We start from the raw sequence: 15,943 nt of genomic DNA on the forward strand, positions 1-15,943 counted from the left end.
AAGAAATAAATGAATTAATTAATCAATCTTCTGTGAAAAATGTAAATAACGTTTGAGAAAGCTGTCATTTAAGTGAAAGATCTGGTCAATTCTTGGTATCACACCTGATGAGAAATTTTGGGGTATGATTTTGGCGTAACTATTGTTATTGTCTTAATTTTATATATATATATGTCTCATGTTTACCTTTTATAAGACATGGAGAAAAGAGAGAGTGTGAGAACTGCATAAAGGTAGTGTGATAGAAGTTAATTAAAAATGTCTGTGATATTTACACCCATTTCGGGAGTCCCTGTAGTTAATCCTAAGGATTCTACTCAATCTTATCCTAAAGTATTTTACAAAGCTGCTAACGTAATAATACAGTATAAAAATCATATAAAGACCTCAAATATTGCAAATGTCTTTGAATGGTCAATAGCGCGAAACTTAAATCTTCCTAAATCAAGCAAGCAAACAGTTCAGCACTCTATGGACTTAAAGATTCAAGTATTAAAAATCAAAGATAATGCCCAGATCGAATGTATAATTTTGTATGTATATAATTTTGCCATCCTTTAACCCTCGCCAAAGCCAAGATAAAAAGTCTTGGTTACACGTCAAAGGGTGGGAAGAACTTGGAGGGATGGCAGGAATTGGGGAAGGGGGAACACGCGAAGGGCCGAATAGGAGACCTGCGCTTGTCAGTCAGTGCTTGATTGAAAAGGGGTCAAAAGGCAAGTGTAGAAGGGCCGAGCCAGACACGAGTGCTTGTAGGAGATGTGAATTTTGTCCTGGGACGGTCGGGGTTGTCGCAAGGAGCGAAGATGGGCAGTGTGAATTCAAGAACGAGGAGGGAGCCATCTTAGAACAGAGCAAGCGGGCTCTAACGCGATGAAGTGTCTGCTGTGGATATGAATCACCATTGCTGCTATGCTTTTTATTGCGTCCTTGGAGACTAACCCGAATATTAATAATTTTTTTTCAAACGAGTTAGTTGCTTTCATTTAAAGATATTCATTCCAAATATCTGAGCCAAAAATTATATTCAGTTTACGAGATAAAATTTTGAACACTGCAGTTTTAGATGGCGAAGGGCGAAAAGTGGTCAAAACTTCATTTTGTGTGACGATACAAATGCTTGTTCGCTGATTGGTCAACATTTCGTTAGTACATGCTCAAGCCTCTAGTACTGGCTTTACTTCTGTTTTTTTATACTTAAAGGCCAGCAAAGCGTTTACACCTCCGTACAGCTTGGTGTCACGAATGATCTGCTAACTTGTTCAGAACTTTGTTTCACTTGAGTCAACCTTTCATAGGAGTCACACTACATATTAACACGTCTATGTCCTGTTACTTAAACATCTACAAGCTTTTTTAAAAAAAAACACCTCTGATCAAGATATATTAATACGATTATAGAGAAAAAGCCCGCACCTATGCAGTGTAGATGCTAAGGTTTCATTTCCAGTTCTTTCTTTAATTCTGGTTAATGAATACACGTTAGTAAACATGCAACCATGCTAATGAGAGCTGAGCGAACAGTCGGCTTCACAGAAACCTTGTTTAATTACACAGCATCACGCCACACGGTTTGTACACACGTAACAAGGAAACCTGAGTCTGAATGCGCTGTGAATAAAACAGCTGCACGAGAAATATATTCATGGCTGCAAACTGAAGAGATGAAGCTTGATTACAACGTCTTTGTGCAGCTAGAAATGTTGATAACTCAGGATGTCAAATAAAGTTCATCAAGATACTGAGTAAACAGGTTATGAATATTTCCAACGAATGGGAAAACTGTTTCGGAGTGTGGGCATCAAGAAAGATAGAGACCGAATTCAGAATACTCAGGCAGATGAAACTGTAGTCTATTGCGATAAAAATATGTCAGAAATAAATGTTTACAAGCACAAAGGCTTGATAATAGTTTGTGAGTCGTAACATGTTTTTATACCTGTAAAACATATATCATTCAAGGAACGATACACCGCCTGTTCGGCTGCAATTGAAGCAAAGTTGAGCGTGCTTGACGGTTGTATCTACGACCTCGAAAGACAATATTTCTTCTGGGACCTCGCTTCTTCTGTCTGTGCAAAATCGCATGACCATTTACTGCGAATTTCGCAAATTAAACGTCCTTCCTCTTGTAAGTGGAGGGGGTTGTCTCCCTGCCGGTGAATTCATCTCCACAGAAAGGGGAGAAGAGGAAGCGAAAGTCAATACTTGCACAAATTGGCCCAGCACTTCGGCATCATCAATAACGGTGCATAGCTATGCTCGACCACCACCCATAGAATAGGCCACCCACGGAGAAAACACTCCAAAACTGACTTATATTTTCCAACTTTGCTTAAAGTATCAAGCAAGAGGAAAATACATTCATTTTTCTTTCTTTTGTCCATCAGTCCGTTACTCCGTTCACAAGGGTATGTTTTAGTCCCAGCAGAAAACGGAATCAATCCTACCACATATAAACAAGATCAAAATGTTGAAACGGACACCTTTTTGTAAAATTCGCGGTGTCGATCAACATATAGCGCCATGTCTGTCGCTGGTCAAATTCAAAAAGGATTATATTAAAGGATCTTTTACTTTAGTTAGCACACAACCCTTTAGTTCTGCTATATCAATCCCGTACTCAAAATATATTAAAAAGTATAAATAAAAGAAGAAATAAAAATAAAAACACTGTATATTAACCGAAGAGTTTACTGCGTTATTGGAAGTGTATATATATATATTGCCTCCTCCCCTTCATATCACTTTTAAGAATCGTCGTTTGTATCATTTTGTTAATAATATGCTCATCTCACCTTTATTTTAGTGTGCATTCTAGTTTCTTACTATTCTTTTACCTGCGAGAAAGTAATCTAAAGCCCGACTTTGTGCGCATATGCTTAAGGCATATTCTCACGCTGCAATGTTCGGCACTTAGCGGGGTTAGCAGCCCCTGCAATGCCTTCCGAATCGACTGTCTAGCGAGAAATCTCACTCCCATTATTTGTAAATGTCTATTACAACCTTCACAATTTTTGCTATCGTGTCTAGTAAATGATTTCTGCACCCGAAGTCGGCGCACAAAGAAACATACTGGGTGGTTGAACTTTCGCCGCGTGGAGACCGAGGTTTATCTTCCACCTTACTTTTGTACGCATTTTTGCAGGGACCTCTATTTATCTTTTTTATTTTTTTTTTATATATTTCAAATCATATTATTTATGAATCTTATTTATGAAATAGTAGTATTACTACAAACATTTTACTTACTATTTACGTAAATATATTCCTGCTAAAGATCTCGTGTCTTTTTATGTATAAACATTGCAAAACTCTGTCTTAATGTCAAATTTATTGCAAACTTATATATCTTATCAATATGCACAATACACTCACAAAAACTATAATAACTTTTACTAATGTAAATCGAAATGAAAGACCGTCGCACTGACTTTAAGCAGAAATATTAGCCAAAAGACTTTCTCTTCCCATATTTCGAGGACATGTCTGTTGGAACCCTTGTTCTCATCTGACGTTGCCAGCTTCATCAACAGCATGACGAAAAAATCAAAGGCACCTATCTTTTATGAGTCAGCAAGAGAGGAGAATGGAGGGAGAACTAAATGCCACAGGAGAGGAGTCCCAGTCGACATGAAAAACCACCATGATAACCATCAAAAACAAAAAGCTATACAATTCATGCTATAGCCACTGCTCCAACGGGACGATGGCCGAAGCAGAAAGGGCGCCGCTGAGATCTGTTCTGGGTTCTGTCTGGCTGAGCGATAATGACAAGGGGAGAAAACCTGCAGAAAATTGTCTACTGGAGAATGACACAGAAGGTAAAACTATATCTTTGAGTGGAGGTCAATAACGGTCGACTTGACACTAGAGTGGGGAAGAAGAGTTGCAGACATTCAGATAATTTAAAATAGTTTATAAAATAAACAAAAACAGGCTTTATTCGTGAAATCTCAAAAGAAAGCCGAAGCTTCTGAAACAAATATTCAGGTTAGAAAGGTATGTATTTAATCTAAAAGTTCTGGGCACTTGCTACGGAGTATTTGCTGTATGCGCTTCTGTGGCAAGCTTGGTGCATGTGACTTGTGGCCATGCTTGTTGCCGCTGATTTGAGCGGCTTACTGCGACATGCTTTGCTCCAAGGACGTACGATTAAATCGGAAGGCAGATCAACGGAGCGTTGAACAAATCATGGATGAATGGATGGAAGAAAGACTAAGCAAATTAGATCATCTTGCAGGAGAAAGTACGAACGAGCTAAAAGGAAATGGCGCGTCGGGGGTGAGGGTAGAGGGAGGGGAGGAAGGGAGAAAGCCGATGTGAGATGGGTGTACCGAAAAGTTAAGATCAGAACGATTGAGCCCGACGCAAACTAAAGACGACTTTTTCTGATTAGAGAGCTGGTTTGGAGAAACTGACTCCCAGATTCGGACTGACAGAAGCCTTTCATCAAATTTCCCCCTCCCCTCTAATTCTCCTCGACCGTTGTTGGACAATGCGGCCTGGAGTACGGCAAAACTAGCCTGCAAGATAACCAGCCAGACAGCCAGCCGTGTCATACATTCTTGTCGCTATCTTGCGATGGCGAGGCATTCTGCGGGAGGACCCGCCAGCCCTCTTGGTGCCATAAAACGGGTCGCAAAGCTCGCCGGTGAGGTGTATCGTCTCTACTGGCGTGTACACCGACTGGGGAGCAGCGAGAAGGGCGAGTCCCACTGCTATAACTTCTCCCAACTTTTGGACGTTTGACTAGGCTCAAGTGAAAAAGTAGACAAGGGTTACCCTCGACTGGCAATCTCTTCAAGCGGACAGGATGAGAGAACTTTCTTGCTGACAATTTTTTTAATGTAGATACGGTACTCTAGGAAATTGAATTTTTTATCTACATGTCGTAAAAGTTATTTTCTATCATTTAATTGCATAACATTAGTTGTTTCCTGATTTCTTCATGTCAAAATAAAGGTGTTTAACCAGACGTGTAATTCATTATGCAGAATAAATGCAAAACGAGGTTCATTGTAATAGAAATTTAAATGGCGTTTGCGGATAAAAGGCATTTTAATCCAAGTTGTCGAGGAAATGAATCAGTAAGACCACTAGAGCTTACAAAGTAGGACATTTTCTTTAAGTTCACCTTTTCTCTGTATCTGCAGATCCAGATACATGTCCACACAGGCTTGTTTGCTTACATATGAACAACAAAACACACACACACACACACACACACACACACACACACACAGAGAGATACGTACAAACACATACATACACTGACGTCACAGTTCATCATTCAGGGAATTAATGTTGAGATATGCCCCTCAAAATCGCGTCTTCGTAATTTTTTGAACAATTTTAGCATTTACTCTCCATTTCTTCTTTATTTATTTCACTATTTATGTTGTGCATTGTACTATTTTTGTAGCTTAGTATATACATTTCCCTCTACGGCAACGGTTAGACGTAAAAATGCACATTGAGTTGTTATTCTGCTCATCCTGTCAGCCTCCTAAATGAAGAACTCTTATTTTCATTGCAGTAATTCTCTCTATATGTGAGTCTGCATATCTGTGTGTGCGCACGCGTGTGTATAAAAGTGGACAAGCATGTTCTGATGAAAGTGCTCCACCATCAACACTCTCGCTGCCCGGGTTTTCCGTCGATGCAAGGAAATGGCCGAAGCCGCTCTGTCGAGAGGAGCTGTTCAAAGTCAGCTCTTCGCGGAGCAGGTCGCGAAGCTAAGGCTTGTGGGACGGCTCCAGAAGCGGCCGGCGCAGAAAGCACTGGGCATTACAAGCCCCGGACGAGCCCCTCTATCGATCTCGGCCTATGGCGGCACGCTGGCGCCCGCGGGAGCGGCCTAGTAGAGAGAGAGATGAAAAAGTGGCCCGCAACTGAAAAGTGGTCTCTAACATTTTTACCACTCCCCTCCACCCCACAGCTTGTTGAGAGGAATTTGGGGAGGGGGTGGAGATAGGGTGAGAGAGTGGCTGAGAGCGGGTGTGCTTATAGGTAATGGTGGTAGAAGGGGAGGGAAACTGCACAACGAAGCGGCCTAGCCGCACTGCTGATCCGCGAAGTGTTTCAAAACCTCCGCACACCAACACAAACACACACACATGATTATGATAATGATAGAGTTTATATTGGACTTCATTCCTCTACTTAAATAGAACCGTGCGCGCGCACACACACACAACAAAACACACACACGCGCAAACATACCCACGTACGTTTCTACTCAGTGGAACACAAAGATCCACAGAAAGCCATATGCTATTCAATTTTGTTGGCGATCATAGGAAAGAGGAAACATGAGCAAAGGAAAGAGATAGGAGGAATAAGCAAGGCGCCTAGTGGAAGTTAACGCCACGAAGTTCAGACTAAGGACTTCTACACACAGACGACAGCTAGTGTTGGGTTGGCCCAAAGCAGATCGCGACACTCTCCAAAGTTTAGAAAACAAGCAACCACTGAGCCACCTTCACTCACATTGTGATATTTCAGAGGGAATTAAAGTTTCGGAATACTCGTATGATGAAGTGTTTGTCAAAGTGCAGATGTCAAACGGTATTTTAACTTAGTCAAAACAAAATTAGATATGTTGATGATGTTCCTTTAAGTGCAAAAAAAGTGACCGAGTTTCAGTTACATTGGAACGGTATACAATCATGCAAGAATTTACTTTGCAGATGATCTCGAACAATTTTTCACAGAAAGTTTAACACTCAGAAGGTGAATGCTTTTGCTATTTTAGCTCTGAGAAACAGACACACAGGAGAGAGAGAAGGAAAAAAACATGTAGGGGAGAGAGAGAGGGAATGAAGAATGAGGAGCAGCAGAGAGAGAGACAGACGAACAGACAGGCTCAAGCAGGCAGACAGAAAGACAGACGTGGCGGCGTAAAGAGAGGGGAGGGGGAGAGAAAAGCTGTTGAATTCTTGATTGTGCACTTCGTGCTTACAAGTGGTCTTGCGATGCTGTTGCAAAACAAACATCCGAGGATATGCAAATAGCTGCGTCCGCAAGATGGCGCTAATGAAGCGGGGCGCTGATTAGTTACCCAGGCAGGCATGATTCATTCAAGGCGCATGCGTGGATCTGAGTATTGGGCATTAGTCACGGCGCGTGGCCAGTCCACAAACAGCGTGAGAACAAATCGTTGCTTAATTTATTATGTCACGTCCAGAAGCCAAGTTCTCCTCCTCTTCTTTCTCCTCCCTCTCTTATACTGCATGCAGTTTTTTATGATTTGGTTTTACCGAGTTTTAGTTTAAATTTTGCCGAGAAAGATGGAACCTGCAAGCTGGCGTCGTGGCGCTGAAGGATCGTCTTTCAAACGTCGTTTCTTGATGTTGAGTCATTCCAACCTATTGACTGTTGTTACATACTGTTGGGGCTCGTTCACATTTACACTTACTGATTCATTCCGAGTATAAGCATTACATGAAGGAACTCGTGAGTCTCGCCCTGGATGTAGGAACTGTAAGTTGTTCACCGCACAAACCACCAGAAAGAGACAAGCTGAAACAGGGAGAGATTAAGAAGAGGACGAAAGTGGGGAGAGAGTCTGAAGGTACGGTTGAACTGAGTGTCAGAAAGCACGAGGATTGATATAACAGCCCTATCTGATTATGCTCTACTTATGAGAAAGGATTTAAGCACTCGAAATAAGCGAGGTAGATTGAGGAAAAAGAGAATAGAGGAAAGAGAATAAAATAACCCTGAGGGAACGGTTAAATTTATCGTTTTCCATTAATAAGAAAGGAAAATGGAAAGAACAAAGAGAAAGAAATACTAATAAATAGAACACTAGATGCAACAAAACTGTCGTTTGTTCGTGATTATATGTTATGTCGTAATGTTTATGTCTCTCTGTGTGTTTATATAAATATGTGTCTGTATCTACATGTGTATATGTACATACGTACGAGTGTGTATGCATGTGTGTGTGGGAGTGCGCGCGAACATGAATATGCGTTTTCCATACTGGTGAGTATATGCGGCTCATTTAGGAGAAAAGGAAAAGTGGCGATGTGAGTGTGAAGGCTTAGAAGGAAGTAAACATTTGACCGGAGCGGCAGAGACAAGTAATAAAACTGTCCAACTTTTCCAAACTGTGCTTCTTCATTTCTAAAATAAGCAATAAAAAATAGTACGCTTTCATTCACACGGGAAGCAGTCAGGCGTATTACGAGGAAAATGCTAATCCACAGGCCGATGCAGCTATGGAGTTTTCCTTTCAATCCCTCTTCATCCCCCCACCTTGCTTCCTTCTCAGCTCTTCATCCTCCCCACACCATTTTTACTACCTGCCTTCTGTAAGCCAAGTGTGTGTGCGCGCGCGCGTCTATGTGTGGGTGCATGTTCGGGAATTATGTGTGTTTCTTTTTGAATTATTCCTGCTTCTCCCTCTTTAGACTGGAAATTCAAAATAGAAAACTACTTTCTGTAACTGCGTCCTCTGTCCGCCTTCCTGCAGCCACCAAGTTTGGAATCAAGTGCAAAAGGAACACGAAAACTACGCTTCTTGAAGATGAAGAACAAAGTAATTTTTGCGAGTAAGAAGGCTTCATAAAATCTTCTCAACCACAAAATACAGTCCCTTACCCCATCACACTCAGGAATAGATTGTACAGTTCTGCCACATAAAACAGGGCCGCCTGATTTGCAGTTTGACGTTTCCAACCACTAACCCGCAGGCCATTCGTCAGAGCATTTTCTTCTTCCAGATATCGTCTCTGGAGACTTTACAACAAGGGCCAAACTTTTCTACTCACCCTCCATATTCCTTTCTTCCCTCTCTCTATCCTTCCCCTCCCTTCTCACTACCCTCTTCTCTTCACCAACACCGTAAAGAAGGATCCCTCTCCTCCCCTACCCGGCAGGAAAGTTCTAAAGTCCCTAGCCGAGCTTACAAGAAGTTATGAATTTCTATTTTCCGAAGAGAGGAATCTTTGACCGCTCGCGAAGATAAATGGCGCGGCACCCAGCGTCTAGCGTGTCAGAAGGGAGAGTGGAGAGGAGCCCAAGTAATCCGGCGGCAAGGTCCGCAGCAAGATTTGGGTAATTTTGCACTTCATTTCCTCGCGGATCAATTGGGCCAACAGCGAAATGGTCTTGGCTTGCCGACCTCGCTGATGAAATATTGTCATGATGTCGTCGCCGAGTTTGACACTTGCACTGGCCGCGGCTTGTATTGGCGTGATTGCTACAACTGTGAACAAGTGTGCAAGAGAGGGGGTGGGTAGACAGGGTGGGAGGGCCTGGGGGAAAGGATAGTAACGATAGAAGTGGTCATGCTGGCGGGCAGGCATGCTCACCGTACGCGTGTGTGTGTGTTTTACCGAGCCCCGTCACTTACTGGAGACAAACGCAAAAACCCGCAGTTCAAAATCATTAAATATTTGCCCTAATGTAGACACATACTGATTTTTAAGTTATTTCTTTTATGTTCAATCAAAACAAAGTGGTATTATAACTTTAACTTCATAATATTACAAGTACAGAGTGATTATTACTACACACACAAGTAAAAATACATTTCATAAATTACCGAAAGAGAGAGAGAATGATAGAGATAGTACAGCAGAAGAGCATCAAAGACATCCACTTGAATTTATACTATGCACCTAAAACCTGGAAATAGCTACCACGGAATCTTTGCCAAAGGGCTGATTACGATTACCCATGCATCACCAGAAATGTTGCCTGGCACTCGTACAACCCATCTTTGCAATCTTCTGGTTTAGGTGTCGTTAACAAAGAGAGTACGTGCGACAACCACTGAGGTATGCAAGTTAGTGCGGGTAGTTTCGGGAGAAACTCTAGTGTCTGTAAGTGCAGTTTAATATACATATATATTTATCTCCCGTTCTACTGGATCGTCTTCGAGAATTGACCTTCGACGCGTGCTGTAAAGTGCATGGCAAAAATAATTGTAAGAGTTATGGAAGCCAGCCAAGGCATGAATTAGGAATCTGTAACAAGACAAACTAAAGTTTGTTTCTACGTTTGTCTCTTACCACTATGATCGGGTCATAACATCTTACCTCACTCGTCTCGCTTCTCTTCCACTGTTGTTTCCAGTGCAATTTAATAATAGCCGTCAACGGCTTTAGGAGGGGTTGGTGTGGAGTGCTGGATCAATGATACGAGCCGTGTCACTAATGCACCAACTTGTTTTCTGTCCAAGAGCAAACCTTTCGTTGTAGTATGTTAACTTCTAACTTCCGGTTAAGTGTCAGGGTGGGGCCAGATTGCCAGGCCTGTTTTCCACTTCTGCTGATCGGTACTGACACCATCAGGTAACCTACCACAAGGAAGAAGGTGAAAGTCACCCAAATGTTCAGCATTGCAAGCTCAGTGTTTTGTCAGTCACAGTATGTTGTTTGACTTGAACAGATTTCTTATTGTAGCGGCGTCGTGAGACAAGAAATTCGCATAGAAACACAGTCGAGGCAAGACTTTGATCTAAGACAACTGCACTTTTCGCATTATGCTAGGTTTTGTTTTGAAAAAGAAACATTATTTTGTCCGACACCGTTACTATAAATAACTACAAAAATATAAATGAGTGGGTGAGCATATGTAAAAAAAAAATATTTTGAACCGAAAAATAAGTCCACAACATTTTTTGCTTTGAAAGTGTTCTCACTGTAAGTTAGAAAAAACGTCTTTCTGTAATAGAATACCAATTTATTGAATATGTACCACGGACTTTTATACACGTCCATGTATATACTGTAGCTATCATACCACAAACATATATTAGTATATAGCTTGCAGACGATTTTTTTCTAGTTAACTACTTGTGTATACAAAGCTTACGATTTAGTCCCATTCATTGTTTAGGCTCGCTCAAGACTAACAACGGAGAACTTCGCAAGAGGATAAGCGTTGGTCTCGGCAGGCAGACAGCAGTCCACCTATACATGTCTGTGATCATACTGAATCTCTTAAAATCTCTAAAGCACACTAAAAGATGAAGTAAAATATCTGTCAACGTTGAAATGAGGATGAAAAAGCCTTTTCTGCTGAATCCGTCGGTATATGACATAGCAGTGTCGAGTTCACGATAGCCACCCGCTTCCCGGGTAAAGCGACAGACTGTTACAAAAAGTTGGTACGAGCGTGCAGTCACTATGGCGGCTAGCCAGACAAGTCAAGCTAAGTCAGCGGAACAGAAGTACTTAGGTAAATATTCATTTTAAAGACTTATTTGACGAATACTTAAGTTAAGTGTGATTTATTTTGTTTATGTACGACACAAGGTAGATTATTAAATATTAGCACAAAATGAGTGAGTCCTGTTGCGGCCATTGCCGCAGACATGGAGTGAAAATGGTTATGATGTTTTAATTACGATCACATTGAAACAAATACCCACCAAATATGCTTTTGAATATGTAATAAATATACAGTATTTTTGATATATTTGTCTCATTTTCTCTGCCTTTGTTTAAAACAAGCCCCATTAAATTACGAGATAATGAAATAAACGCACCATATTTCAAGTACTCCATTTCCAATACTAAATCTTTTAATCTATATTATGTTAATTACACTTGCATGTAGTGGATGGGGTAGTGGTTAAAATTGAAGAGTAAGTATTTAATATTTGCTCTGGACACTCAAGTCTTCAGAGTCAACCCAAACTTTTATTTAATGGTGCACATTAAATGGTATCTTGATTTTCTTCCTTATCCTTCCCCCTTTCATAACTATAACAAACACCGTATTGTTAAAAACAAAAGATTTAATCGAAGCATACATACGTGCTCTCTCTCTCTCTCTCTCTCTCATATAATTATAGAGGCACTCGCACATATAGAAAATAAGTTGAGTGGCTTTAAGCTAGCGACTTCCTAATATCTTTCCTCTTCCATTTTTTGTTTTTAATTCTTAAATCGAAATTACTGATCGACCTATAAGTTTAATATTGTATTTCCCGATCATTTTACCCTGAATTTACTGAATACTTTTAAAAAAGTCAAATTACACAGCAATCAATGTGAAATGAAAAGCAAAGTATTGTGATAACAGGTATCGTTAACTGTAAAATCATATAACCTACTTTTTGTAAAGACTGTTTTCGCGAAACAGTTTTAGAGCTGACAAAATTCGATCAGCTTTTCAATGGAACCAATACGTAATACGCTTAGTCTTGAAAAAGAAAATCCAGTTTCTAATTTCAGGAACGATTTTTGTCAATCGGGGATCGAATACTAGCTATGCTGTATCATCATAAAATGAGGAGAGGCTTCTAGACAATCTGCATCCTCGATTCCAAACCGAAGGGAAGATAGCATGTATAACATTGTGCGTGATGGCGAAACACGAGAATCACGTTGAAACGGACAAAGTAACGAATCTGTCGAGAACAAGGAGGAGACTGCAGGATGGAAATGTCAGCCGCCTCTTCAAACACTCGGTTCGACAAGCACTCGCTCAACGTCCAAACTGCGTGAGGCCAAGATTAAAACATTGTACGGATGATGCATGGGCGCCATTCGTCATACTCGCACGAGTGGCGACAACCAATGAGTCAACGCTTGGCTGCGCTTTGGTGGCATTGCTGCGACGTTTCCCATCAGTGCCAGTGACCAAGCACTTGTTACGGCCTTGAACTAGCTTTCTCATTTGCACGTATACTTGACACGCTTGTCTGGCAAAAACTCCTCTTGTCCCTTGAAAATGTACGAATTCAAAAATGTAAAGCCATCACCTCATGGTCACCTTTCCTTCAAAAAAAAAAAAAAAAAACCTGCAGGGAATAGTACAGGGGTAAAAAAAATCATGCAGGAAACAAACAGTAATTGAGACGTGAAAGAAGAGAAGAATAAAGGAAGCAACATGATGGAGAACATCGAAGACTGATCGTCACACAGCATATCCCAAAACAGGACAAAGCCGAGAAAGATGGCGAGGTAGTAATATGGATCCATGCCCCAACAGCCAATGACTAAGGGAGTAGAGGATCTTGTTCAAAGGCGGTTTATAATACTCTCCAGAAAGGTGGTAAATCCTATGTTTACCCATTAGTGACAGTCAGCAAGAAGATAAGCTATGGATTCTACTGTTAAAAACACTACACCTAACGGCACAAGAAATATTATGCTTTTCAACACAATTCCATGAATTGACCTGTAAGGCACTTTTAATTTTGTTGAGTCTAAAATGTATTTTTCTTTACTCAATGCATATTAAGATAAGCTGCAAAAGCGCTTGGAAAACAACCCTATTCGTAGAAACAAAGTGTAGTTTTCCCACGAATTGGAGCATTGCCAGCAGACGAGATGATTTGGCAGGTTAATAAACGTCAGGTATCGTCTACAAGTCGCTCCGTCTATGAATCGACTGAAACACGAGTGAATGTTTTTCTCCGAATCTCCCAGTGTTCGGCTTGTACTCTGGAAGCTTTGGGTTTTCCAAACCATCCTATACAGGAGATCGTGCTCCAAAAGTTAATAAAAAGATTTGTCCAACGCAAGGACCTCAACATTAAAAGACCATTTTCAAACGGATATACATTATATATATTCAGGGCTTCTGCTTACGCAAAAAATTGCGTACAGTACGCATTAAAAGTTCGGAGGACCCCTTCAATTTTCGTCAATGGGGTCCCCTTCAAATTTGGGCGAAGAACAGGGACCCCTTAAAAATCTGAAGAAGGGGTCCCTGGGACCCCAAAGAATTTAGCCTTAGCAGAAGCCCTGTTATATAGTCAAATATGTGACGATGCTTGGCACATGTTTTACTGCTGCTTGTCTACCATCTTTTGATGCCTCTTCTGTCCACTTTTTATCCTCTTTATTTACTAGCCATCCCTTCCACTGTTTCCATTCTGCAGCTAAAATCTCCTTAGGGTCCCAAAAGCTTAACTCAAATCTTTATATACCATTTCTTCAGTTGTGTTTCCCAAGCATGTGGAACTCACACCACCCAGCGAAGAAATACACCGGCGTTTGCATTTTCATTTCTTTCATCTCGCTTTTTGTTAAATAATCCTTCATTTCCTTTTTGTGTAGTGTATAAGTGTATATGTTCTCACTGTACAGTTTGAGGAATTGCAAGTGTGCTTGTCATTTTTATGTGTCACTTTGTCTTTATTTTTCTATGTTTGTCTGGTTTAGCACCGTAAGGCTCGTTGATCTTTTATGGTAAAAGTGCTATATAAATGATGACTATTACAATAATGATGATGATGTAACAGGTTTTATAAAATATAGACAAATGCTTCCACATCATCTATATTTGTGCTAGCGTCGAACTTTGGAAATGATGGTATAGGGCATCACACGCTCCAGGAAGTACGAACGTGCGACATTTTACTACGACAACGTCGCAAGTTTTGGTGGATAAAGTTCTCGCGTATGCATATCAAGACAAGTCGAAGCACACTGCTGAACTGCCAACTGTAAGACATCGGTTTCAGATCGCAGAAAAGTATATCTGAAGTCTCCGACTTTTCAAAATTCCTCTTACCTATTTCCCATCCGCCATGCATATACATACATCAGGTGAAAGGTGGGGACCAAAGACGCGTGAGTTGCCATAAGGACACAACCAGAGGTGCTTCTTCTGTCTGCCCACCTCATACAAACAAACACATATACACACATTATCATAGCCTAAATGCACACATGCATACATTGCATATGAGCGTGTGTGCGTGCACGCGTACATGCACGAACATGTCCTTTTATGTCATTGTGTAGATGTCACTGCTGACGTTGTCTTAAGCACGCTAAAAGTATGAGACTATAACCTAAACAGAATTTTTTTCAAGTACGAGAAGCGATGGAATTCGTATTTAAACATTTTTTCCAGTCCTTCAATTGTTTATTTGCAACATATTTCATAACTTTCTCTAGCGTGTGACAAACTTATCATACTGAAAATCTTAAAGGGCTCATTTTTTTATGATGTGAACAGGAACTAGAATCAACAACACTTCCACTACAGCACCCAACGATAGGAAACAACGGATTGTCAAAACTTATGTCCCACGAAAACTATCTTTTATTTGCTTTTAGAGTTTTAATTAGAACTCCATGGCGGAGTGCCCAAAAAGAAGTCAATCACTCGGTCATTCGACTACAGTACCGTCAGTGACACGTAGCTCAAGAGTGATCAGCTGTGCCCTTCTCTGACGTGCACCATGCATCTTTTATATCCAAATGTAAAGCAATTTTTTTTCAACCCTGCATTTATGACCATTAACATATTGACAGAATACTCTAATATATATATAAACATTGAGAGTTTGGTCATAAGTTGAAGTGTAGAATAAGTTGGTTGTATGAATCATTGCACTTTTCGACTTAATTCGCCTTTAACAATCATCACAAAGATTGTTCAATATTAAAAAAGAAAAAGGGAAGATAAAATAATGAAGATTAGAAAAGGAATAAATGGAAAGAACAAAGAAAATAAAACCCAAAATGGCGTACAACTGGGCAAAGGATGTTCTCAACCCTCATCTCCTTCCCTACAAGGTGGCAGTAGACCATTGACAGTAACCGTCATTTCTTACTGTATCTGCATAAAAGTCACTGTCTAATTTACGTAAGCTTGTCAAACTTGGCTTTACGCAGAACACAATATAAAAATAATCCATCTTACTTTATCCTCGTCTACGAAACAAAAATCTAGTTTACACGATTGGTTTATATGCCTCTCCAGGACAGATATTTACGAGCTACAAAGAACTGAAGTGGTCATAGATTTTACCGATATGGTCACGATCCATGCCAAATGCAGTTTAATATTATTAAATCTGTTTTTAAGAGGCGTTTTGCTTAATTTTACACGTACAGCTAACAATATAAATAGTTGGAAAGAAAACAGGATTTGCTAGGTATTTATATACCTATTTTAAACTTTGAGTTCTTCAGAACGTTAGATATTTACACTCATAATTCACCTACTTTTGAGGTTA

The 15,943-nt window shown here is 40.4% G+C and overlaps 1 protein-coding gene across 1 annotated transcript in view; it reads right to left on the minus strand.

Moving 5' to 3' along the window:
- LOC112562013 (matrix metalloproteinase-2-like) overlaps positions 1–15,943 on the minus strand; it is a 138,168-nt gene that overhangs the window by 118,301 nt on the left and 3,924 nt on the right. The window contains exon 2 of the mRNA XM_025234967.1: positions 10,053–10,312. The gene's annotated coding sequence lies outside the window, so the exon portion shown is untranslated. The remainder of the gene's footprint in view (positions 1–10,052; positions 10,313–15,943) is intronic.

Source organism: Pomacea canaliculata, linkage group LG4 (assembly GCF_003073045.1).
Source record: "Pomacea canaliculata isolate SZHN2017 linkage group LG4, ASM307304v1, whole genome shotgun sequence".
NCBI lineage: Eukaryota > Metazoa > Mollusca > Gastropoda > Architaenioglossa > Ampullariidae > Pomacea > Pomacea canaliculata.